We start from the raw sequence: 26609 nt of genomic DNA on the forward strand, positions 1-26609 counted from the left end.
TCCTCACTTGGCTAATGCACTTACTTTCTAGAAGAAGATCAAGTTCTTTGCAGTAATTTAATGGTAATTAATCTAGTGCCTAAACGATAATCCTATAACTAGAAGCAATTAAAATCCTGCCCAAGAATGATCTACTCAGTCGGTGTCAATGTCCCTATATGATCATGGGGTAATCTTTTTTTTTTTTTTTTTTTAATTGATTTGAGAGAGAGAGGAAGGGGGAGAGGGAGAGAAACATCAATGGTCCTCCGACTGGGGATCAAGTCCACAACCCAGGCATGTGACCAGACTGGGAATCAAACGACCTCTTGTTGCATGAGACAACACTCAACCAATTGAGCCACGCGTCCAGGGGACTCATGGGAGAATCTTGAAAGAAGCTCCAGAAATCATTTGTTTCTCCCCTTCCCAGAGATGCAGGCACTCAAGGTCCATCTTAAGAATGGCAAGGAGTCCCTCAAGTCAAAGTGGAGGGACGGCTGAGGCCCCGGGAAAGAACCCAGGGGCTGGAGATCATCTGAAGCAGGAGAAAGAGAAGGCCATGCCGCTTTCAGCGTGGATACCTGTGACACTGAGCTTTTCACCGGTGACCTCAGCTTCTGGTAGAGTTGCTCCTCTTCTTAGTGTGGTCCACCCTACAGAGGCCGGGGACCTTCGTCTCACACCGCCTGTGCACATTCATAGAGCAGGCCTCACATTTCATCCCCTGCCGGATCGGGCCGTACAGCAGCGACCCACAGTGCTGGCAGAAGGTGGGCCTTCGGTAGCTGTGGACTTTAAACTTGTGCTTGTTCTTGGGGTCATCGGTGTCGGGCCCCTGGCCTGCGCCCCGACAAGGAAGAGCAACAAGCTCGTGGCACCTCTTGTGAACCACAAAGCGGCACAGCTGGCACTGGTAGCCTTGTTTTCCAAGCCCCCAGATGAAGCCGGCGCAGTGGCTGCAGAAGGTGGGCTGCTTGAACAACTGAGCGGCGAATGTGTGGCCCTTCACCTCGTGCACCTTCTTCAGAGTCCCTCGGCGGGCGAGGCTGCTGGCGGCGGTCTGGGCCTGGGACGCAGACGCCCTGGAGTCAGCCATGGTCCCTCTAGTCTAGGCCAACCTCTAGGCTCAGCCGGGGAGCAGCAGCCGGGGAGCAGCAGCCGGGCGGGCAGGGGGCGCAGGTGGGAGGCGGAAGTCCCTGCGGGAAGTCGAGGAGGCCCCGCCGCGGAGAGTCGGGCCGGACTGGCAGAGTGGGAGCTGGAAGGGCTGACAAGCTGGCAGGCCCCGCGCTCTCTGAAGGCCCAGCGCCCGGCGCTCGCACTTTCAAGACCGCGGGCCCCGGCAGCACCGCCCACCGCGCCAGCCCGGAGTGCCAGGGCGCGGGCGGGAAGGGGCGGGAGTGCGCGGGCGAGTGCGCGGGCGGGAAGGGGCGGGAGTGCGGGGGCGCGGGCGGGGGCGGGGGCGGAGGGGCGGGCGGGAGTGCGGGGGCGCGGGCGCGCCTGCTATGGAGCGGGGGTCTTCGTGGTTGGGGCGCAGCCCAGAAACCGGAGGCGGCGGAAGCGGCCCGGGCAGCGCCGGCCGAAATTGGGAGCGAAGAGGGGCGCCGGTCGGTCGGGGCGGACTGTTCTCTGCCGCCGCCTTTTTCTTTGCCTTCCTTTTCCTCCCGTTCCTCCGCCCGCCTCTCCTTCCTCTGCTTCAGCTCCTCTCCCCTTGCCCGCTCTACTCCCGTCTTCCTCCGCCCGCTCCCGCTGGCTCCCCCCAGCTCCTCTCTCTCTCCTCTCCTCTCGGGTCAGAGCCCAGGGTGGGCGCCTGGCCCCAGGCTCCGCGGAGCTCCCGCTGGGCGTGCAGGGCAGCTCCCCTTCCTGGTCTTGAATCAGCCTGTATCAATCCGAGGTTTCACCTGGCACACATGAACTAATTGCTCAAGTTCTGCGGCACTAAAAGCTAAAGACGTTTTTGCCAATACCACACACAAAAAAAGGTAGAATTTTGGTTCATTCATACCAGACAGCTATTGTGTTGGCTGTGGTCAGTTTTTAATTTGATAATCTCAGGGGGAAAGAGGTCAGTGCCCCTGACTCAATAGTCAGGTGTTGCCCGTTTTAAAAATTCTTGTGGCACACCTGCTGAAAGTCGCTGGTCTAAACCCATGGCAACCTCCAGAAACTAGGAGAGAGGCTCTCCTTGAGAATCTCCAGAAGGACCCAACCCTGCCCACACCTTGATTTCAGACTTCTAGCCTCCAGAACTGTGAGGCAAGACATTCCTGCTGTTGTAAACCACCCATTTTGTGGCGATTTGTTATGGCATCTCTGGGAAACCTACAAACCTGGTGAACTTTGGCATTATTGAGCAGGCCCTATGTTTAAAGTTTGGTGTTCAGCCACCCCTTCCTGGGTGCTCTGGGGCAGGACATGTCTTTCCAGGAGGCATGAGAACCCGGACTGTGGGGCTGCTGCTCTGGGCCCCTCCACACAGGAAGCCTGTAGCCTTTCTGGTCTTCCTTAGGCACTTGATTGCCTTGGATTCTCTTGAGCAGCTCCTACTATGGTCCCTCTGTGGGAGTGACTTCCAAACGTAGACCAGGCCCAGCAGGTGTGGCTCAGTGGTTGAGCCTCGGCCTATGAACCAGGAGGTCAAGGGTCGATACCTGGTGAGGGCACATGCCCGGGTTGCGGCTCCATCCCCAGTGGGAGATGTGCAGGAGGCAGCTGATCAGTGATTTTCGTCATTGATGTTTCTCACTCACTCTCCCTCTTCCTTCCTCTCTAAAATCAATAAAAATATATTTTGAAAACAAAAATAAAAATGTAGGCCTGAACTGAGAAGAGACATGTAGAAAACAATTCTTGGCTTCCTTTAGCAGATCTTATTTTTTTTTGTTGTTGTTGTTTATGTGATGTATCATGTTGATTGATTTGCGGATATTGTACCATCCTTGCATCCCCGGGATAAATCCTACTTGGTCATGGTGTATGATCTTTATGATGTACTGCTGGATCCGATTTGCTAGAATTTTGTTGAGGATTTTGGCATCTATGTTCATGAGGGATATTGGCCTGTAATTCTCTTTCATTGTGTTATCTTTATCTGGTTTTGGTATTAGGGTGATGCTGGCTTCATAGAAGGAGCTTGGAAATGTTCCTTCCTCTTGAATTTTCTGGAATAGTCTGAGGAGGATAGGTTTTAGTTCTTCCTTGAATGTTTGGTAAAACTCTCCTGTGAAGCCATCTGGCCCTGGGCTTTTGTTTGCTGGAAGTTTTTTGATGACTGCTTCAATTTCTTCCATAGTTATCAGCAGATCTTATTTTAATTTATAATTTTCATGTCAGGGTGATCACCAGGAAATTATTTTTCTTTAAAGACATTATCGAACAATATCATGACAGTGTCATTTTATGTTGATGTGGTAATTTGTCCCTTTAGAAGGAGCTACTTCTTGAGTAATTATTTTGGGTACTGTGTGACAGGCTCAGACTATTTTAGGACTCTGTGGCCCTGTCTCATGCAAGCATTTACCTTGAAGATAATGCTTGTGGCAGGTGTTGCCTGTGACTCATTCCTCTTCTAGCAGTGTCTGCATTGTTCTTGTCTTCAGCAGAGAATGTCATGAGACAAGGATGGCTTGGAAGATTGGCTGCCAATGTGATTCTTATGTAAGACTGGCATGAAAGATTGTCTTTGTCCTTAGTAAGCATCATTTCTCCCAGACTAGATTTTTTTTTTTTGGTGACAGTCCAGGACATTCACTAGATGTGAGGAAATATGTGATAGCCACATATTATGTTTGATAGTTTTAGATACAGCTTCCAGTTTGAAGCTGCCTCACTTAAGCTAATATGGGTTTATAGAAAGTTATCTTTATTTATGGTTTCTAAAATGCAGAATTAACAATCTCTATATTAATTTGTATAAAAATGAGTAAAGAGACACAAACTATTTAAATTTATTTAAAAATATTAAGGAAAACCCTTCCAAAATTTACAAAACACAGTGCATTTTCAAGGCGATTACAAATGTATTAAAATAACATTTAAATCTTCCAACTTCCATCTTGTCCCCACCTTCACCTAAAGTAACCAACATTAAGAGTCTGTTGTGTATCCCATGTCACTTTTTGGTGTTTGGGTTATAATTTCATTTTCCCCACAGTTTCAAGCCCATAGCTAATCTCTGTGTGTCAAAGTTTATCAATGCTTAAGAGATGGAAATGTTATTTTAGTAGTATTACCTTTTGAATATCCGAAGCTCTATGAAGACAAGGGTGAAATGTCCATTTGCCTATTGTGGGCAACAAAGGTGTGAGTGTTCAGATATAAAGATAACTATCTCCTTTATATATGAAGAAAGTGAGATTCAATAGGTTCAATTACTTGCTCCCAAGTATATAAAACAGCAGCAAAACAGGAAGATTGCTTTATTCCAAAGACCCACTCATTTTATACCAAGAGTTTGAGAATCTGCACTCAGGAATATTCAGACAAAATTATAGAGTGTAATGCAATCTTACTAATAAATGCATTTTATTTATTTTGGCCTGTATATAATTTAATTACCTTACTAGCTATTAGCTACAAACTTTTTAGCTCCTTAGTGATTTTTAAAATGTGATGAAAACCTTAAGCCAAAGAGCCCAAAGCAAAACACAGTTTTCTTTTGATAATGACATTTTCCAGATGTGGTTTTTCCTGCTGTCAGCATGTGATAAAGAGCTCATGTTTATAACTTGACCTAAGCCTTACCTAGGTCTTGAATGGCAGAAATATGTGTTTCACTAAATTAACCACAGATCCCAAAGCAGAAAGAGAAGTCAAGCTGATCACCAAAGTATGTAGTTTGTCCCTGTAACTTGCAGGTGAATGAGGACAACAGAAATCAGCTTAACATAATTTACCCATTTTTCTCTGTTCAACTTCTGAGATGGCAACTGCTGGTGTCAGTTTGTCTGGGGAGTTCATCTTCCAGGGCTATCAAGAATTTTAGTGGCCATCTGAGGAGCAGCAGCCCCACTAGCAGCCCGCCCCTGTCCAAGGAGCAGTAGCCACACAAGCAGCCTGCCCCCATCTGAGTAGCAGCAGCCTCATGAGCAGCCTGCCCCCATCCGAGGAGCAGCATCTGCACAAGCAGCCTGCCCCTGCCAGCCAGGGGAGCCACCACTGCTATGAGCAGTGCCCATCAGAGGAGCTGCCGCCAACTGCGACCACCTGAGGAGCAGCCACCGCCCGAGGAGGCACTGTCACCCGAGAAGCCCCTGCATGACCCGACACCTAGATCCTTTGGTGAGAGCAAAAATGGGAGACAAAGAAACTCCCAAAGGTAAGAAAAGGAGAAATCACCAGAAAAGTAGCTAAGTGAAACAGAGGCATGCAGTATGTCAGAAAAAGAATTCAGACTAAGGGTCACACAGTTCATAAACCTGATGGATGAAAAAAAATCAACAACTTATGTGAGAATCAAGAAGAAATAAAGAGTGATATAGCTGCAATACAAAACACCATGGAAAGTTTCAACAGTAGACTAGGAGAAGCGGAGGACCGAACTAGCGAATTAGAAGACAGGGAAGCAAAACATACCCAAACTGAACTGCAATTGGAGAAAAAAATTAAAAGAAAGGAGGAGAGCTTAAGGGAGCTTTGGGGAAACATGAAATGAAACAACATACGAATAATAGGGGTGCCAGAATGACAGGAAGAGGAACAAGGATTAGAAAACCTATATGAAGAAATAATGTCAGAAAACTTCCCTGATGTGGGGAAGAAAAAAGTCACGCAAGCACAGAGAATCCCAAATGAGATGAACCCAAAAAGACCCACACTAAGACACGTTGTAATTATGATGACAAACATTCAGGACAAAGAGAGAATCTTAAAAGCTGCAAGAGAGAGACAGAAAGTTTCGTACAAGGGATCTCCCATTAGATTATCAAATGATTTCTCAACAGAAACACATTAGGCCAGAAAGGAATGGAAGGAAATTTACACAGTGATGCAAAGCAAGGGACTGAATCCAAGAATACTCTATCCAGTAAGGCTATCATTCAAAATTGAAGGGGAAATAAGGAGCTTCACAGATAAAAAAATAATAAAAAGGCTAAAGGAGTTTATCACTACCAAGCCAGCAATGCAAGAAATACTAAAAGAACTGGTGTAAAAAGAAGAAATAAAAAGGGAAAAAGGAACACAGGCACAAAAAATAAAAATGGCTACAAACAAGTACCTATCAATAATAACTTTAAACGTAAATGGACTAAATGCTCCAATCAAAAGACATCAAGTGGCTGAATGGATAAAAAAAACATGACCCATCTATATGCTGTCTACAAGAGACCCACCTCAGAACAAGGGACTCACACAGACTGAAGGTGAAGGTATGGAAAAATATCTTTCAGGCAAATGGAAATGAAAAAAAATCTGGGGTAGCGATACTTATATCTGACTAAATAGACCTCATAGTGAAGGCTATAACAAGAGATAAGGAAGGCCACTTCATAATACTAAAGGGATCGCTACAACAAGAGGATATAACTCTGGTAAACATATATGCACCCAATGCAGGAGCACCCAAATACATTAAAAAACTCCTGGAAGATATCAAGGGAGAGAACTACAACAATACAATCATAGTAGAGGACTTTAATACCCCACTGACATCACTGGATAAACCCTCTAGATAAAAAATCAGCAAAGAAACAGCAATCCTAAATGACTCACTAGATCAGATGGACTTAGTTGATATCTTCAGAACATTTCACCCCAAAGCCACAGAATATACGTTCTTCTCAAGTGCACATGGGACATTTTCAAAGATAGACCACATATTGGGTCACAGGCAAAGTCTCTCCAAATTCAAGAAAATTGAAATCATATCAAGCATCCTCTCAGACCACAATGGCACAATATTAGAAATAAACTACAATAAAAACAATCACAAAAATTCAAACACTTGGAAGCTGAATAGCATGCTATTAAACAATGGTTGGGTTACCAAAGAGGTCAATGAAGAAATTTAAAACATCCTGGAAATGCCGAAACCGGTTTGGCTCAGTGGATAGAGAGTCAGCCTGCAGACTAAAGGGTCCCAGGTTCGATTCCGGTCAAGGGCATGTACCTTGGTTGCGGGCACATCCCCAGTAGGGGGTGTGCAAGAGGCAGCTGATCGATGTTTCTCTCTCATCGATGTTTCTAACTCTTTATCCCTCTCTCTTTCTCTCTGTAAAAAATCAATAAAATATATTAAAAAAAAATAAAAATAAAAATAAAACATCCTGGAAATGAATGACAATGAAAACACAATGATTCAAAATCTATGGGACACAGTGAAAGCAGTCCTGAGAGGGAAGTTTATAGCTCTACAGGCCTACCTCAAAAAACAATAAAAAATGGTAATAAATCATCTAACTCTACAACTTAAAGAATTACAAAGAGAGCAACAAGAAAAGCCCGAGTGAGCTGAAGGAAGGAGATAATAAAGATCAGAGCAGAAATAAATGACATAGAGACCAAAAAAAAAAAAAAAAAGTAGAAAAGATCAATGAAACCAAGAGCTGATTCTTTGAAAGGATAAACAAGATTGATGAACCTCTAGCCAGGCTCACTAAGAAGCAAAGAGAGAGGGCCCAAATAAACAAAATCAGAAATGAAAGAGGCGAAATAACAACAGACCCCACAGAAATACAAAGGATTGTTAAAAAATACTATGAACAACTCTGTTCTAACAAACTAGACAACCTAGAGGAAATGGACATTTTCCTAGAAAAATACAACCTCCCAAGACTCAACAAGGAATAATCTAAAAATCTCAATAGGCCAATAACAATGGTCGATGCTCAACCACTGAGCCACACCAGCCAGGCCCCATTTTATCCTTTTTTTTTTCTTAATATGCTTTCATTAAGCATATTAAAACTGATGGCCTCTTGGTTCCTGGGTCAAGGCTCAACCGCTGAGCTACACTGGCTGCCCATTTACTAAAGGGATTGATACAACAGAGGATCATATATGCACCCAATGCAGGAGCACCCACAGCTTCCTTAGCACAGCTTCTACAGCAATGCAGTTTTTTTTTGTTTGTTTGTTTGTTTTACTTCTATGGCCATTTTCTCTCAGATGTCTTTGCTCATTCCTCCATTCCTTTTTTCTGGAAAATATGTCCACTCCCTAAGATCATGCATGAGATCCTATTCCCTTTTTCTCTGGCTCTCCTCTCTCAGTCAGGGCCTCACATGGCTCCTGGTGGAGCAATGATTTTACCTGTTTCTGTTCATCCTCCTCTCCCACTTTAAATAACAGCCATCCATGTTCCAGCCTGACCCCTTCCCACTCGCTTGATGGTTGTGCCCCTCCTGGAATGAGAGAGTGGGTCTGTAGGGTGTGAATCCCCTTGGCTTTCTATCCACAACAAGTTGACCTTCAAATGCACTCACCCTTACCTCCTGCCCCAGTTTATGAGGAAGAGGTGTGCCTTTCCTGTTCAAGGCCAATCCTTTGATCCTACTTCTTCTGTGCTATTGATCATTTCCTCTCTATCCGATACTTTCAACTTATCAGATAAGTTGAACCCGTACACATGCTCAGCTCTCTCCAGTCCTTCAAAGTGTCTGCCTCTACCCAGTGTCCTCTCTTACTACTATTCTGTCTTCCTCTTTCCCAGCAAGGCCAAGGTTCAGTAAGGAAGAGTATACAGATGTTCTTTGTATTTCCTCTGCTTTAACTCTTTCCTCAATCCAGGCTTTCATGTCAGCCTTCTGCCCATACAGAGGCTTCCCAGAGACATTCGATTGCCTCATGTCACCAATGTTACTTAATTTCTCAGCAGCAATTGAGCCTGCCCCCAACCCCTTCTTTTTCTGGACTTTGCTCCATTGTGCCAGTCTGTGCAGTTTCCTGACTGTTCTTTGTTTTGTTAATCTTCACCTGAGGGTATTTTTTTCAGAGAGTGGAAGGGAAGGGGAGAGACAGAGAGAGAGCTACATAGATATGAGAGAGACACATCCAGTGGTTGCCTCCCGCACATGCCCCAACTAGGGTCAAGGATTGAGCTTGCAACCGAGGTACGTGCCCTTGACTGGAATTGAACCTGCAACCCTTCAGTCTGCAGGATGATGCTCTAACCACTGAGCAAAAACTGCTAGGGCTGATTGTTCTTACTTTGTTTCATTTGGGCTCTCCTCCTCCTTTCTCACTCCTGACAGTGTTGTTTTTCTTCTCCTCCTTTACCACTGCCCTCAGTCCTCCTTCATATTCCCCTCCCCCTCTTTTCCTTTTTCTTCTCCTCCTTTTTACTCTTTCCCACTGATTCTCTCCTTTTGGCTGTAAGTGTGTACCCCCCCATTTTTACACCATGGTACAAATGACAGATGTTGTTCTCACATGCTGATGATACCTTCTATGGGACTGTTCACATCATTGGCCTTCATGTCTTCTTTGCTCATTTAGTAACATGTATTAGAAAGCAAGATGAATGAGAGTGGTTATTATAGAGTCAGTTTTAGTTTCTGGAAACTTGAAACTTTATTAGTGACAGATTACTGGCAATACACCTCACAATTGGTTGGCACAAATTAGTACATCATGACAGCATGATTGGGAAAGGCTAATATGTTAGGTGTTCAAATGATTGTTGAATTAATTTGGAAGTAATGTTAATAATATTATAGTTACTTCCTGGAGATTTTTGAACCAAAAAAAATGTTTTATCTCCCCCCTCCCAAGACTCACTAATTTATTTACATATTTATCTTCCAAATAGGTAAAATTCTTATTCTGTAAACACACTGGATTGGTAGGCCCTGCTCTCAAATTCTTAGAATTGAGCAATGAGAAAAATCATTTGCCTAGGTCTTAAACACAGCTTAGTTTCTAAGGGAACTAAGATACTATCCTTCAGGGAAGGTAATCGGGAAAGCATTTTTCTGGGAGCTGGAAAGAATGAACAGAATGGAATGCCACTCATAATCTTAAATTGCTGTTAAGTTACAATATCTTGAAACTTTGCTAGGAAAAGGTTAGAGATATATGTGAATCAGAGCAGCTTAAGTCCTGAAATATTACATTATCTTCTCAGGGTGGCTTTTAGGATAACTTTGAATTTCGTAACCTCAATGAGTATAAAATCTGAATGAAGAGAAAATATAATGTTCTTTAGAAATTTATAGCAAGCACATTCTTTTAGTTTATTTTTATAACTTGAAGTAAAACGTTAGTCATGATGAACTATTAAATCTGCTTTTTCTTTAATAGTTAAGGGTCTAAGGACCAAAATTTAACCTAAACATTTACATTGACCAGCTCATTTACTAATACAACCTTTTCCCCTCTAGCTGTCCTTATCTACTTCTATTTTTAACTTACATCGATAAAAGTACGGAACAACCTTCCTTTAGCAAACACACCACTTTACCTCATCAACATTAGATTAGGAGCGTTGTAAAAGGCAGGAACCATGTTCTAATCTCTATTCCTCAAGTTCCTTGTTCACAATTGATGTGTAATAAATAATTTGTAAGTTTTGTTCATCAGTAAAACATTTATAGGAAATATAGATCTTTTAAAGAAAAACAATTCATTATCTTATTAACTAGAGATAATTATTTTCTGCAATTTAGTATAAACCAGAGAGGTTGGCCAACTTTTCTGTAAATAGAGAAACAGTAAGTATTTGAGGCTCCTCTAGCCTTGTGGTCTATGTAGCAGCCACTCAGCTCTGATGTTGTGGTATGTAGGCAATAGACAAGACAATTCATAAATGATCTATGTGGCAGTTTTCCAATAAAACTTTATTTACAAAAACAGGCAGGTTGGATTGGGCTTGCAGGCTATAGTGTGCTGACTGACCCCTGTATAAACTATCCTTTAAGCCCCTATATATGTAATATATATAATAATGAACATGTATAGTATATAAAATGTAATTTAATATGTATAGTGGTTTTTTTAAAGTGACATCATAGCCCTGGCCAGTTTGGCTCAGTGGATGGAGGTCCCAGGTTCAATTCTGGTCAAGGGCATGTACCTTGGTTGCAGGCACATACCCAGTAGGGAGTATGCAGGAGGCAGCTGATCAATGTTTCTCTCTCATCGATGTTTCTAACTCTCTATCCCTCTCCCTTCCTCTCTGTAAAAAATCAATAAAAATATAAAAATAAATAAATAAACTGACATCATAGACTACCAGATATCCTTTCAGTGGACTATTGGAGCCTCTGGGGGGTTATTTGTCCTATAGGGAATGTATTCTCAGTCACCCAACAGGGGCAAAAATTGGTTCTTGGGAGTGGAAAGAAAATGTTAAGCTATTACAGTGGTTTGTGGCTCTTCAAAGTCCAATTCTGCTCAATAAAATTTTATTCTTTAGCATTTAATTTGGAGTGGGGAGAAGATTAAGTAAAAAGTCTGCTTTGGAAGGAATGAAAAAAAAAATGGGTAAAACACTGCTATAGGGATATGAACCTTTGCTTTGATAAGGTGATTTTTCAACTCTGTAGTTTGCAGTTCACTGAAAAATTGTTGCAAATGCAAGTAATTCTTATGTACTTGCAAAAGACTTCTGTGCACCCACATCCCCATTATCAGGAAAAACCAATTTGGTTTCAATTTGTAAATTTATTTCAACATTCATGTAAAATGTGTGGTTTTCAATTTCTCCTTTAAATGGGTTGAAACACTTGCCTGGTTCCCTCATTTAATAATCAATAATGAGTTAAGTAAAAATTTTTGACAAGTATTTATTTAACATCTATATGAGTCATGGTTTTACCATTTCAAAAAATATAATTAAACATTTTCCGTTGGTTTGTAACAGCCCGTTTTTAATATAAAAAATATTACCATATCATCACATATTTTAAAGGTTATAAATATTCTATTACGTAAAATATCATTTAAAATTTTATCTTTTATTCTTGGAAAATAAGGAATCATTCTTATGAGCAAACATGGATTTCTCTCTTAAAAACACACAGAATGCGGAATGTCCTAAAATGTGTCAAAAGCTTGTTACTTAATATTTTGGCAGAGTGCTTGTTTGCTTCCAGTTCCACGTTGACTTTTTTGAGGACATGGGCCAGTGGACATAAAGGCCAGTGCTATTTTCATGGCTCTGCTTGTTGACAGAAGGTTGCATGTGTTGCTGCTGTGAACCTGAGATCATTCAGGGGAAAACTCCGTGCCCTGGCCTCCTCAGAGGGACACACGAGGTGCAGGACACCGAGTATGCTTTGACCCTTTGCTTGGCTCAGAATACCTGGTCAGGATTCTGGTTTGGCGTGTCATTTCTTTTAGGAAACATGGAAATCTCCACTGTTTGTTGGAGATTTGCATTACTTGCCACTCCCTCCTAGCCTTCTCTTTACCCTCTTAGTGTACCCACCCTGACTTCTAGCCCCTACGTACATGGTGGATATTCTTGAAAAGTTTCTTCTCTAGAATTGTTTCCAGAAGACACAAAAAGAATGGCAAGGATGGCAAAGTCCTTGGGAGGTGTGATAACACATAATTGGGCATACACATTTGTGTGTTTTCTTAGGGCGACTTTGCCTCTCATATTTGTTCTATCAAAGATCTCCTGATAAGAGAACCAAAAATAAATAAATAAATAAGATTTGGCCTTGTAAAACAGAATGGGTATAATAGTACTGACCTAAGGAGATTATGAGGAATAAGTGAAGTAACACTTGCAGAATTACTTAAGACATTATAAATGTTAATACCATTTTGGAGGGGATGCCCAATGAAAAGAAATGTTGGAATATTTTACAGCAAGATGAACTGCTCTTTTAAAAGTGTTTCTTGCCGAAACCGGTTTGGCTCGGTGGATAGAGCGTCGGCCTGCGGACTGAAGGGTCCCGGGTTCGATTCCGGTCAAGGGCATGTACCTTGGTTGCCGGCACATCCCCAGAAGGGGGTGTGCGGGAGGCAGCTGATCGATGTTACTCTCTCATTTATGTTTCTAACTCTCTATCCCTCTCCCTTCCTCTCTGTGGAAAATCAATAAAATATATTTTTAAAAAAATTATAAAAAATAAAAGTGTTTCTTGTGTTGGAGATATCAGGTCAGCTTAGACCAGACCTTTTCCTGGGAAAAAACACTTATTGGCTCTTAGAAGTGTGAATGCACAGTAACAAGCATCCCTGGTTATGTAGCAATATGAAAATGCTTCCATTGTAGTCAACAAAAAGAATACTCAATTGAGTATACAATAGAATTAAATACTTATGATTCATCCTACATAATAAAATGGTAATATGTAAATTACCATCACTCCGCTACGCCCACGATTGGGCCAGCAGGAGGCGCAGGGGGCGGGACTCAGGGTGGCCGGGGTAGCTGATTGGGCCAGCAGGACGCTGAGCTCGGGGCGCCAGTGGCGCCACGAGCTCAGCGTCTGTGTCATGGCTGCCCCGGAGGCTTTCGGAAGGCCTGGTGCACCGGCGGACAGACAGACAGCCGGCTCCCCCGCGATCAAAAGCCAAAGCGGGGGAGCTGTCTGTCTGTCTGCGCCGGCGCAAGGCCTTTCGAAAGCCTCCGCCGCGCCGGAGGCTTTCGGAAGGCCTGGGGCACCAGCGGACAGACAGCCAGCTGGTGCACCAGGTGCATGATTAAATCATGCACTGGGCCTCTAGTGTTATAAGAAAGATATAACAAAGATGAAGAAAACACATGAAATACAGATGTATTCTGGTGGTGAAATACAATTTTATTTGGCCGGACAATGACAGCCCCCTCTATACTCTTGGTATATAGTGGTAGGTTGCAGGTTTGATTCCCAGTCAGGGCCCATACCTACATACCTGAGTTACAGATTGGGTCTCCAGACAGGGCATATATGGAAGGCAACTAATCTCTCTCTCTCTCTCTCTCTCTTCCTCTCTTCCTCTCTCTCTCTCTCTCCCTCTTTCTCTCTCTCTCAGCATGACCTTGGATGAGGATTTAAAAAAAAAACCACGTTAATATTTTCAACTCTTCCTTTTTGAGGCTCACTATTGTAAGAACATCTTTGGCCTCATGGATTGAGGGAGTGCCAGCTGAAGTCATCAATAAGAAAAGGAGAGCAGATTTCTACCACCCAGGAAGGAAGTCGCTGTGAAAAAGGAGATAGTCTAGCTTTGTGACACATTTCAAAAATAAGGGCCAAGATGAGCAACTCTGAACCAGTTTCTGTTCTAATGCTAACAGAAACTCTACAAGGTTATCCCTATTTTCCTGCTACAGAATTTAGCCTCGGAGAGGTTAAGAAATGTGCCCAAAGTAGGAGTGCAAAGTAGGAGGTGACTGAGAGCTGGGACTTGAACCCCACCTGTCTCTAGGATCCTTGCATCTCACCACTACACTCCCCCTACTATCTGAGATCTTTCAGGGCTTTTCTTCTTTGTAGGACAAAATAAAGAAATGCAAGTCAGGGTTAAGGATTAGGAGAAATACTTCAATGAGAAAGGCACTTGTAATTAGAGGAGGAGAACCTACTAGTAAAAGGGCTGTGAGGTTTCCTGGCCTCTCCCTGGAGGCTGCTGATTATGTGATGTAATCCACATTCTTTCTTGCCTTAGGTCTGGAAATAAAAAGCAAGAATTTTCAAGATAATTGCCTAAGATTAAAGGCCATTCTTTTGCCATGTATAGATGTGTGTTTTTTTCTTCGCAAACTTGGTCTTTCCAGACTTAATGATCTCATCTGTAAAATAAGAGGGTTGTGCTAAGCCATTGTTAGGGTTCTTTTCATGCTCTAATGTTTGTGAGTCCAGGGGTTTATAAGCTTTTTTCTGGTATTTAACCTTTGGCCTTGGCCTCCTTAGCACTATGATCAAAACGAATCAACTAAATTTAAAGGTTAGGACAAAGGGCTTAAGGAAGGTTATGAGGCAGGGAGTATGGTAGCAGATGGTTTTACAGCCGTATATTAAATGGAGTTTAAAGGAAAGAATTCAGGATCTCAGAAACCAGTGGGTAAAGCAAAAAAGGCCGAAACTTCCAGACAAATATATGATTTCACTTATAGGTGGAATCTAAAGAATAAAATAAACCAACAAACAAAATAGAAACTAGACTCATGGATACAGAGATCAGACTGATGGTTGTCAGAGGGGAGGGGAATTGGGGGGCTGAGTGAAAAAAGGTTAAGGGATTAAGAAGTACAAATTGGCAGTCACGAAATAGTCCTGAGTATGTAAAGTACAGCGTAGGGAATATAGTCAATAATATTATAATAACTGGTACAGTGCCAGGTGGGCACTTGAAACATTGGGGGCGGAGCACTTGTAAAGCATATGATTATCTAACCACTATGCTCTACACCTGAAACTAATACAAAATTATATTGAATGTAAACTGAAGTTGAAAAATATTTTTAAAAAATACACAGTGTGATGAAAGAGTGGAGCTAAATGCTTGCCTGATTAAAGGAAATGAAAAGTGAGTATTCATGATGGTTGAATTGTGAAATTATGATAAGACTCAAAAAAAATAAAAATAAAAAGCAAAAAGAAAAGGAAAGACTTTCAGAGGATTACATAGAGAAATGGGTAAGATCTGATAGTGCCCTCAATGTTAGCAGGCTGTAATTAGATTGTCCAGTGTGAGTGAGAGGAAAGGATTGGCCATCACAGGGGCCTGTTTAATGGGGTGGCTGTCTGGATCCCCACCTCACAGCCCCAGCCTCACTCTCTCTGAGCTGATGTAGCTGCTGACACCACAACCAATAGCTCTTCTGTCGAGTACATAAAGCTTTCCGAGTCTTAGTTCAGCTGAACCAAAGAACAGACATGAATTAAGTAAGGGAAATTTATAAAGAAAAAAATCACAGAAACAGAGATGTGAGCCAGCTTTACAGAATGTAAGTTTCTGATTCCCTTTCTCATTCCTCTCTTCCTTGCTTCTTTCTTCTCATCTTCCTTCTTCTTTTGGAAATAAAAAGCAAGGATTTTCAAGTTAATTGCCCAAGATTGAAGGCCATTCTTTTGTCCCGTATAGAATGCTCACCTGTTCAATTCTTCCTTCTGCTTTTCTCACCAGTTCCTTTTCCTCACCTCTTTGTTCTTTCCTCCCACTCCTCCCCACTTCCTGAACACCATGTTGTAAAGTCTGTGTTGGGCCCTGTGGCCAATGTGAGATAAATAGGACAGTCTCAGCTTCTCAGGTTTCTCTCAGGCAACTAGGGAGACAGATGCAGATAAGACAATGTGCAAACCAACTTTATAAAACAACCCTCTCAGGCTCCTTTTCCTCACCTCCACCCTGACTGTGCAGCCCCATCCCCAAATCTGCTGATACTTTGTGACCCTCCTCTTCCCTCCCAAGGCCTGTTCTAAGGATCAGATGCCTAATGGCTGATGATTTTCCCTAAACTGGGCCCATTTTTTTCAAGGTTCTGTCATAATAAGTGAATTCCATATATATGATCACTCTCCAGCTGGGGCTTTGTTCTGTTTTTATTAAGACAGATTCACGGAGGGTTTAAAAATGAGTTTTGGCATTTGTTCTTTTTATTGAGTAATGGTATTTCCAGGATTTTATTGCATGCTTACCATGTGCTAGGTACTTATATGTTATCTCCAATCTTGTATTATCACTCCCCCTACCATTATTTCATACATGAGATCGCAGAGAGATTAAGTGACCAGTCTCAATTAAAACAGCTAGAGGTGGAAACGAAACACAAGTCTAACTCAGAAACCCAAGCTTGTCTCACTGCCTCTGTGCTTTAATGACAAAGGGCAGCTTCTATATAGTCTTTTTATTTTTCTCCAGAGGAATTCTACTTCCAAGTCGCCTTTGTTTTTGTTTTATTTCTGAAACTTACTCAGGTAAAGCAGATGTTTAAAGCTGGGCTACTACCTTTGAGACAACTGGACCCCTTCTAGGTTATTCAATGAGTCTCTAATCTGTTTTTGTTATCATGATGTTGTAAACTCTACTATGAAATTCAGTTTTAAAATTTCATAATGGAAAAAGTCCAAGTGACATAATTTTTAAAGTTAAGGCATTTTCCGCTTACAAAATGATTAATGATTATTTGTAAAAACACATGTAGTCTCATATGCATTAATGTTCATTGTACAAAACACACATGGATTTACAGACATTAACAAAAGCTAGAGACAATTGTAAGTATTCTTACTGGATGGAATCATAGACAAATTTATTGTATATTTACTATACTAGACATATAGAAGCTTCCAGAATTAAAAAAATCTCACTTTAATTCTTTAAAGTTTAAAAACAATATTGTGAATTTTACGGCCAATTTAATTCAAAAGACTATAAGAGAAGCCTAATGTATTGTTAATTTGTTGTATCTCAGCATTGATTACATCATTCTTGCTGCAGGACTATTAATTTGTCATGAGGCTATTATGCCAATATGCTTCTTTTGTTACAACATAATAATCATAGGGGGAAATTTTGGCATTGAATTGAGGTGAATTTTATAGATTGCAAGATTAGCTTGTGCTCATTCTATCATAATGGAATTTGTGTTGAGTTTTTGAACTGATGCAGGTCATGTCCATATTACCTAGTATCTCATCCATGTCTATAGGATACATAGATATTGGTGGTGATGTTTAAATAGTGGTTCCTTTAATTTCCCTGGGTGTCAGCTCTTTCATCTGTAGATCATAGTGCATCAAAAGAGCTCCTGGCACAGAGCTAACATTTATTGCGGGCTTACTATTATAACTGATAGACCCTATTTTAATCTTGGCAAATTATTAGTAATGTTGCCTGAAGCAACTGTGCTTAAAGCTACGCCCACGAGTGGTCAGAGATATTAAACCTGAGTTAATGTGGACTCCTAGTTCCTTAACTGATCTAGTTTACAATCCACAAGGGAGGTTTGGAGAGAAGGACTTTAGCTTACCAACTCTGGAAAAATTGAGAGGACACAAGATATAACTTCTAATTCAGCAGTGTCTATAATAAATAGTTAGCTCCTAAGAATTAGATGAGTCAACATGATTTACAATAATGTATTTTAGAGGTCTAGATGTTAAAACTTTTTCTTCAATTCCAAAGTGTCATTCTGTTACACTGTTTTGCCCAGGGCATGTAAGAATCACTACAAACAAACAAACAAACAAACAAACAAAGCAAATACAAATTCCAAGCAGAATTTTCATGAATCCCACTACTTTCCAGGAGTTTCTAGCCAATTCCTGAGATGAAGGACAAAGGCAGAATGAATAAGAAGTGATAAGAAATACTGAATAACTTTGGTATTAAAACCCTTTCTTTCGTTGAGGGTCAACCTCTATTAGAACTGCTTCTGAATTCTTAGGATGTCTTGAATTTGAGACACTTTCCCAGATGGGGGAATTCTTATCTTGCACAGAAAGCTTCTTTTCTTCATCCAAGCACTTTGAAGACATCTCCCATCCCCAAAGAAATTGGGAGATATAGAGAGATGCTTTTGTTATCACTGTTGACTAGGAGTTGTTCTTGGTTTTTACTAGTACTTACCACATCATCTTTCTGGACCAAACATCTCACTAATTTTAATATCCCTAGTGTTGAGCTCAGCAGAGATGATCAATAAATATTTGTTAAATAGTTCAACTAAGGTTATAGAATTAAAAGAAATTTGTCTTTTAGCTTGTTAAAAATCAGCTGTTCAAAAAAATTAAGAAATGTCATCTTTAAGCTGGGAGAGGGGGCTTTGAGTGGCATAATGGGAATCTTGAAATCCTCTCTGTAATAGCTCCTTTTTGTAGTGAGATTAGCTTGCCCCCATTTCTTCAACTACTGTGCCTATTTCTAACTCTGTGCCGTTACTTAAGCTGTTCTCCTCCCACATATGTTCTCCTCACTACCCTGCATTTTCCCATCATCAAGGCTAAGTCCTATTCCTCCATGAAGGAACCTTCTCAATCCACCATACCCACCTCTGATTCTGCTGTCCCAAGCCTTACCTTGACAGTTTATAGACTTTATTGATATTGTCTGTAGACCTTGCCTATGAAGGAATTTAAATGTTTATCTGGTAATAAAGTAAGTTTACATACATTACTCTATTTTTAATCTTTAAAAAAAATAAAGTGTGATGATAAAGGAACTTTGTTTCAGAGAAGTACACTGATGTTTACAAAATGAAGCTTTTGATAACAGGCATATATTAGGGCCAACGAGTTCTGCGATATTAACTTCTTCCTACTTTTACAGTGATAGAACTGTTAGGTGAGCATACTACTGCTAAGAATGAAGACTACATTTTCCATGCTCCTTTGCAGCTATGTGGCTATGTGACTAAGTTCTGGACCATAAGATGCAAGTGGAATTGTATTATGATAGCTTTGAGGAGCCTTTATTTTAAGCGACAGTGTTTATGCACACTTTGTTTTCTTCTTCATCTTTGCTTTTTGGAGTACAAATGCCACCATTTTGGGAAGTGAGGTAAGAAACTGATAGAAGCCTGGTCGATGTGGCTCAGTGGTTGAGCGTTGACCTATGAACCAGGAGGTCACGGTTTGATTCCTGGTCAGGGCACATACCAGGTTGTGGGCTCAATCCCCAGTGGGGGACGTGCAATGATTCTCTCTCATCATTGATGTTTCTATCTCTCTCTCCCTCCTTTCCTCTCTCTGAAATCACTAAAATTGATTTTATTCACAGTTGCCAGATTTAGCAAATGAAAATACAGGATGCCCAATATGTAATGAATAGGACATAATTTTACCAAATGCTGTTTGATGTTTATCGGAAATTTAAATTTAACTTGGTGTCCTGTATTTTATCTGGCAACGCTGCCTGGTTATCTGTAACCGTGGAATGCTATACCAGCTGTAGGACATCTCCTAGAGCTTTTCTGTGTGAGGAAACTAAACCACTAAAGCAGAAAGAGAAGATCTTCTCATATTTCATGCTTTAAAAATTTCATTACAATGTCCTCTTGGTAAGACAATTGATTATACATCGTCTAAGCTCTTGAGGTTCACGAACAACTACAATATTTTACATTTTGTATACTTCTTTACATTTGCTGCGTAACTTTCATATGTTTCGTCTTATTTAATATTCACAATTATCTTATTTTTAAATTTTTTAGATGAGGTTTAGCGATTTGCGCTAGCTAGTTCATGTAGCTGGTAATAAGTGGATGTGGCATGTTTATTGCAGTATTAGTCAATCACAGACGGACAAATGACTGCATCAGACCACTTATATAGGGTAGGCCAAAAGTAGGCTAACAGTTGTCAGTACTAGAAACACAGTTTATTCTTGTAATAATGGGAGTTTCCAGGAGCTATAAAGAGAAGGAAATAGGTATTAGTCAAAGGGTACAAAGTTTTGGTTATAAAAGATGCGTTAAGTCTTAGAGATAGACTGTATAGCATAATGACCACAGTGCCATATTGTATAGTTAAAATTTTACTAAAAGGTAGTAAAATAAGTGTTCTTATCACACATATATCCAAAAAATCAATAAGCAAGAGGACACAGGAAGAAAGTTTTAGAGCTGATAGATAGGTTTATGCATAGGTCATGTGATGGCTTCAGGGATTTTATAACTCTAAACTCATCAAGTTGTATATGTTAAATATACTATATATAGCTTTTTATATGTCCATCATACCTCAATAAAGTAGTATTTTTTTAACCTCACACTAAGATAATGCTTGATAAAGACATTAATACTCAACTTTTTAAATGTTAGTTTAGTGCTATGCATATAGTAGGTGCTCAATGTTGAATGAACACATTTGCAGTACTCAACTTAATTCCACCTGACTAGTCTTGTTAAATTTTCAGCTAGAGAATAGATACTGTGAAATCCCAATAAATACACATTAATTCTTGTTTTCCTGAAAGTATGACATCTGAAATATTTGTAGAAAAACCTTGTCACAACTGATTTGAATGTTTGTATTTTCTTTTGCCTTTGTCATTATGATATTGGCTTGTAATGTCTCTTGTCATCTTATGTAATATTAATGGAACATGCAACTCTACCCAAATCATAAGAATTTCTCAATGAGGGTTGTCCGAAGCCATTAAGTGAACTGTTGGGTTGGATTTAGCTGGATGTGGTAGTTGTTGAACCTTACAAAATTGAAGGGTTTGTTAAAAATACCTTCCAAAAACAAATGCTAGAATCCTATTCGATTGCATATGCACATTGCCACAGAGCAAAGTAAACGGAAACTGACTGCTATATTTTACATAATAACTTCTTCAAAAGCTCAATTTTTGGATATTAAGATTTGGCATCACTGATTCTTATGAACTTGTTGGAATTGTTTATTGTTAATAATGAAATAGATAATTTTTAATTATCCTAAAGTAACATTTCACTATTAATGGTTTGAAATGGGTGATAAGCAAACCAATTTGAAATAAAACATGAACTTGTGCCATCTATATATATATTCTATATATATAAAAAGCAAATATGCTAAGTGTCCCTCCCTCTGTCTGACCGCTCGCTATGACATGCACTGACACCAGGGGCCAGACGTTCAACACAGGAGCTGCCTAGCTACAGTGACTTGGCAGCAGTGGTTCTGGGATGATGCACCCTGAAACCAGAGAGGAGGGAGCCCGATTCTTCTCAGGGCTGCGCAATCCCACCTTTGGCCATGGGTTATGTTGTTGCTGGGGCACTGTTGGCCCCGAATCTGGTTTACTGCACACTTGTGTTTGCATTCCACACCCTGTACAACAGCAACTTTGCAGAGTGCCCTCTTGCACTCCGGGACCCCTTGGGGGATGTCGGAGAGCCGATTTTGGCCCAATCCCCGCAGGCCAGGCTGAGGGACCCCACTCACTCTGCAGACGCCTTTCAAGCCACGGCGCCATCCCAGGTGCCGCCAGCCGGGGAGGGACTACAGGAGGTTGGCTCCGGGGTGTGCCCAGCCCGTCTCACCCAGTCCTGTCCCGCTGGCCACCTTCTAATTAATTTCCTTTCAATGTGCATGAATCCATGCACCGGGCCACTAGTTGTATTATAACACTGTACACTTTCTTGACAGTTAAATTTTGCAAAAAAAATGTTTTTTGTAGCATGTATCATATATGTTTATAGTATATGTAATAAATAAAAATATAGCCCCCCAAAATAGTAGTGGGTGTGGGAATTGAATTTGGATCTCCAATGCTGACTTTGCTGGTCTTCCTGCTTTCCACAGCTTCCCTTCTTACTGTGGCTAATTCACCGTGAACAGAATGGTGGAGAAGATGCCCCCCCACTACGCGCCCCCCACTTACCTCTATTGTAGAGATTTATTGGAAGAAAGATGACGCCCTGCTCTACTTTATACCCTGAACCAACTGTGGATGTAGCATGTGAGTTTCCTGTGATTTATGAAGAGTGGGTGAGCCAGGGTGATAATGGTTTTGGGTAGGAGGGAAGAGAACCTTAACCTTCTCACAGTACTGCATAAAAATGGAAATTACCTTGCTCAGAGCAGTGTTCTCACCAGTTACTAAAAGCCCTGCTGACTTTTTGGTAGCTTTGAGAGAGGGTTCTCTTTGCTCTGCACGAAGGAAGGTATGTCTCTCTATAAAGTTTGAATGAAAGCTCTGGTTTTCAATTTGTGGCTTCTGGATAGATGTTTGAGGGGTTCTGCAAACATTCGATTCAAGTGTTATTTCCTTTTTTACCTTAACCGATATATTAGTAAAGGTAAATAATGCTAGCTGCCGTAACGAAGTTCCAAACCTTAATTGCTTAACACAGTAAAAGTTTATTCCTTGCTCTTCTGAGTCTATTAAGGATATTCATGCTTTGCAAGTGGCCTTCTGAACAGTCCTTTGGGAAACCAGGCTTTTTTCATCCTGTGGCTCTGCCCTCCTCTCTGGATCCTCTGAGTCCTTTTCGGCCAGTGGGCTGTTGAGAGAAGGATTGGAAGGTTGCCTCTAGTGGGTTTGCAGGTGACAAGTCTGGTGAATATCAGTTTTGTTCTCATTTCGTTGGCTGGATCTCAGACAATGGCTACAAAGAAGGCTGACAAATGTGGTTGAGCTGTGTACCCAGGGACAAAAAGAAGAGGAACTGATTTTTGTTAAGAACACAGCCAACTGTCTTTATCACTAAAACCCTCTTTCTTTGGAGACCACAGTTTCTTGATATGTTATCGATGTTATCTTCTTTTAGTGCAGACTTTGGAATTAAACTTCTTATGCTCTATTTAATTGAAGAATATCCTGATGTTGTGTGAAACACTGTTACCAAAAAACAAACAAACAACCCCCCACAACATTTATTATCATTGGCAGTGATTTATCTGTGGAAATCACTGTCATCACCCTCAGAAGGGGTTGCAGAGAAAATACAAAAATAAATTAGATTTTAAAATTTATGGAAGTGCAAGTTATCTATAAATCCTGAATCTCATTCATCCAAAAAAAAAACGAAAACGTTCTTGTTCTTAGAGACTGACTTTATAGCATTTAACAGAAATGTGAACTTATAAAATAAAGTTATATCAATAAGATATTTCTTTCATATGTTCTAGATACACTGAGGTTGCATAGAAAAATTTACCTTTTTAAAAAAGGGTTCCATTGCTTAACAAATTAGGGACAGTGATAGCTAGAGTCTTCCAGCTCTAATGTGTATAATGTTTTCTATTTTTATATGCCATTGAAAGGAAGGCTAGCTTTTGATTGCATATAAGTGGTTGCAATGCAAATTACTTAAGTTGTTTTCCTTAGTAGAATGGTGATGTTGCATTAGAGAAACTATTGCACAATGTATTTTCCCAACTTGTCTTAAATCAGTTATTTCAGAAAATCCTGGACGCTTGAAATCTCTAGAGGTGCCTACCGGCTGATAATCCATGCTAATCGTTTCCATAGTTTATTTGAAGTTTTGCAGTTAAAACATGCTTTTGCTTGTTCATAACCAAGCACATCTCTCTTGCATTAACTATAATGTCAAGTCAGGGGTCTGTTTAATTAAAGAGCCACAGGCCTGCCTAAGAGAGGCATTGATTCTCTTCTCCCTGGGACTTCTTCTTGATTAGCTTTGGACATCTGCTTTGGGACCTACCGGCTACCCTACTACCCCTTTAATGGAGAAGCCCCCTGCCTGCCTCACTCAGGGCCTTGGGTCTGATATAAATAGCCAGGCAACTCTGCCATAAATTAGATGTTGCTGAGGCTGGAGGTGCTGTGGCTTTTGTTTTCAGGATTGCAGTTTGAGGAGAAGGTCATAATTTCTGTCCCCATGACTGCTGGCAGCAGCCTCTGGGTTGCTAAGGAAACAACCACACACCAGAGTGTGATGGGAGAAATGAACACAGGTGACCCCGCCCACCTTGCACAGTTGAAGCCATATTGAGCTGAGCCTCCACTGGGGAGTCTCTGTATAGGGCCAGGCTCCTAGGTCTGTCACTGCCCTCTACTGGATCAGCATAGGTGCCCTGGATGCAGAGTGGGGACTTTTTTTTTTTTTAAATATGTTTTTATTGACTTTTTGAGAGAGCAGAAGGGAGAGGGATAGAAAGATAGAAACATTGATGAGATGAGAGAGAAACATCATGGATCGGCTGCCTCCTGCAGGCCTCCCCACTGGGTATAGATTGAGCCGACAACCTGGGCATGTGCCCTGACCAGAATCAAACTTGGTTCCTGGGTTGATGCTCAATTGCTGAGCCACACCAGCCGGGCCAGAGTGGGGACTTTTAATGAATAGTCTTACAGAACTGAGCTCTGAGGAAGTAGAAACCACAAAACCTCATCCTCAAGTGGGATTTCTTATATTTTTAAAAATAAAAATATTTATAAACTTTCAGAAAACAAAGCCTAATCCTAATTCTATCTGCATGCAATTCACCAGTGACAATGCTTTCTTTGGGTTGACATCTGCTTGTACTAGTCACATCTGTGAGATCTGCTAGATGTGGGCTCTCCTTCACTTGGTGCACTTGCAAAAATGACCATTTGGGGTTTTAGAGCAGATGCATTTAGATGAGAGGCAGAGAAGATGAAATGGTTTCAGAATGCTGAACTGGGCCTTGGTGACTCTGAAATGGTGTTTTCATTCAGGGCTGATGTGTTTGTCAAATCCAACCCAGGAAAGTCCCTTAAAAACTTCCCTTAGCAATGACTATTATTTCTGTCACTGTTCGTCTTTAATGTGCAAAACAGTGAGGAGCTGGAACGCACTCAGAAACCTGTTTTCTTTAGCCACCAAATGTGTCCTTTATATCCCCTGGTCATTCCTCATGTTAGTCTTTTCATAATTTCACATGTTTCCTCCTATTTTCAATCTTTTTTTTTTTTTTTTTACCCACACCCCATTTTGTTTTTCATTCAACCTACGGCCAAGAATGATAAACATCGATTGAAGCAGGAAAAAAATTTAAAGCTATGAAATACATGCTCTAAATACTACTTGGAGAAAACAGAAAATTCAGAATAAAACACAAGAAAAGAACATTAAACCACCCTCTGTGTTCCTCTGGACCCATCCTTCTGCACCCTGCTGAGTGCCTGGGAGGCTGCCCTGCACCCAAAGGTCCCCTTTGCCCTTTGACTTCCCCTAGAGTTTGGCTGGTGTGAGTGAGGTTGGGCCATTTATTTCCCTGTGGGTTGCTGCCATCTGGCTGTGCACCCTGAGTGAAGGGCACAGTCCTGTTAAGCAGCCCCCTCAACATAGTTCTCTCTATACAGGCTTAGGAAATCATTCCCTCTCCCGACTCCTACTGGGGTAGGCTGGGAATGGGGTCTACCCTTCGTCTATATCTTGCAAATAGTCCCATAATATACTCTCCTCAAATTAGTTAGTTGAAGAGTTTCATCTCTTTTCTGCTGAAACCCTTGGTAGCACAATTCTAATTATTACCCAGAGAAAAGCACCGCTAAGTGTTTTGGGGTATTTCCTTAGCTGCCTTTATTTATGATCCTATGTATGGGCAACAGATTTAGCCCTAATTCTGTGTATGCACCTTTATATCTTGTTTTTCCCACTTATAATTACTTATGGGAGTGATCCCCTCTTAGTAAAATCTTTCATACCCCCAAAGATGATTTTTATTGGCTATACTTCGTTCCACTGTATAACTTGGGTTTATTTTAGGATTCAAAAGCAGCTTTGTGATCTGTCTTCTTTTCATTCCTTCAAACATAGTTGTTCCCTATTTCTTATCTGTTTATTTCACAGCTTCATTTTGCAAGATAGAGTGTCTGGGTCAGTCCGTCACCACCCCTTTGGGGGCACTGCGATTGGTCACCATCTTAAGCCAGGTTTCTTCATGGACAATTAAGCCTCTTTATGTTCAGCTTTACTCACCTCAGAGGCGTAAGTGATTTCTCCAAGGCTTCATCCTAGTAAATTGCAGGGCTGTCACTTAAACCCATGACCGCTGTCCCTAAATCCAGGACTTCTCAACTCTAATACATTGTGTTTACTGATTTGTAAAACGCCAGCACTACCTCTCACCAGGGAAACCACACTTCTAAGTGTAGGAAGCATGTGTGGCTCTAAAGAAATGAGCTCTCAAGCCACGAAAAGGCATGGAGGGAAGTTTATTGCGTATTACAAAGTGAAAGGAGGCAATCTGAAAGTCTACATACTGTATGATTTCAGCTATATGACATTCTGGGAAGTCAGGCTGTACAGACAGAAAAAGAGTCAATGGTTACCAAAGGTTGGGAGGGACGAATAGTCAGAGCACAGGGGAGTTTTAGGGCAGTAGAAC

At 41.2% G+C, this 26609-nt stretch overlaps 1 long non-coding RNA gene across 1 annotated transcript in view; it reads left to right on the forward strand.

The window, feature by feature from the left end:
• The window catches only part of LOC307093332, a 105702-nt gene that overhangs the window by 69370 nt on the left and 9723 nt on the right, over positions 1 to 26609 (forward strand). Inside the window, exon 2 of the long non-coding RNA XR_013812952.1 lies at positions 22092 to 22248. This is a non-coding gene — a long non-coding RNA (uncharacterized lncRNA). The remainder of the gene's footprint in view (positions 1 to 22091; positions 22249 to 26609) is intronic.

This window comes from Cnephaeus nilssonii, assembly GCF_951640355.1.
Source record: "Cnephaeus nilssonii genome assembly, chromosome: 21".
NCBI lineage: Eukaryota > Metazoa > Chordata > Mammalia > Chiroptera > Vespertilionidae > Cnephaeus > Cnephaeus nilssonii.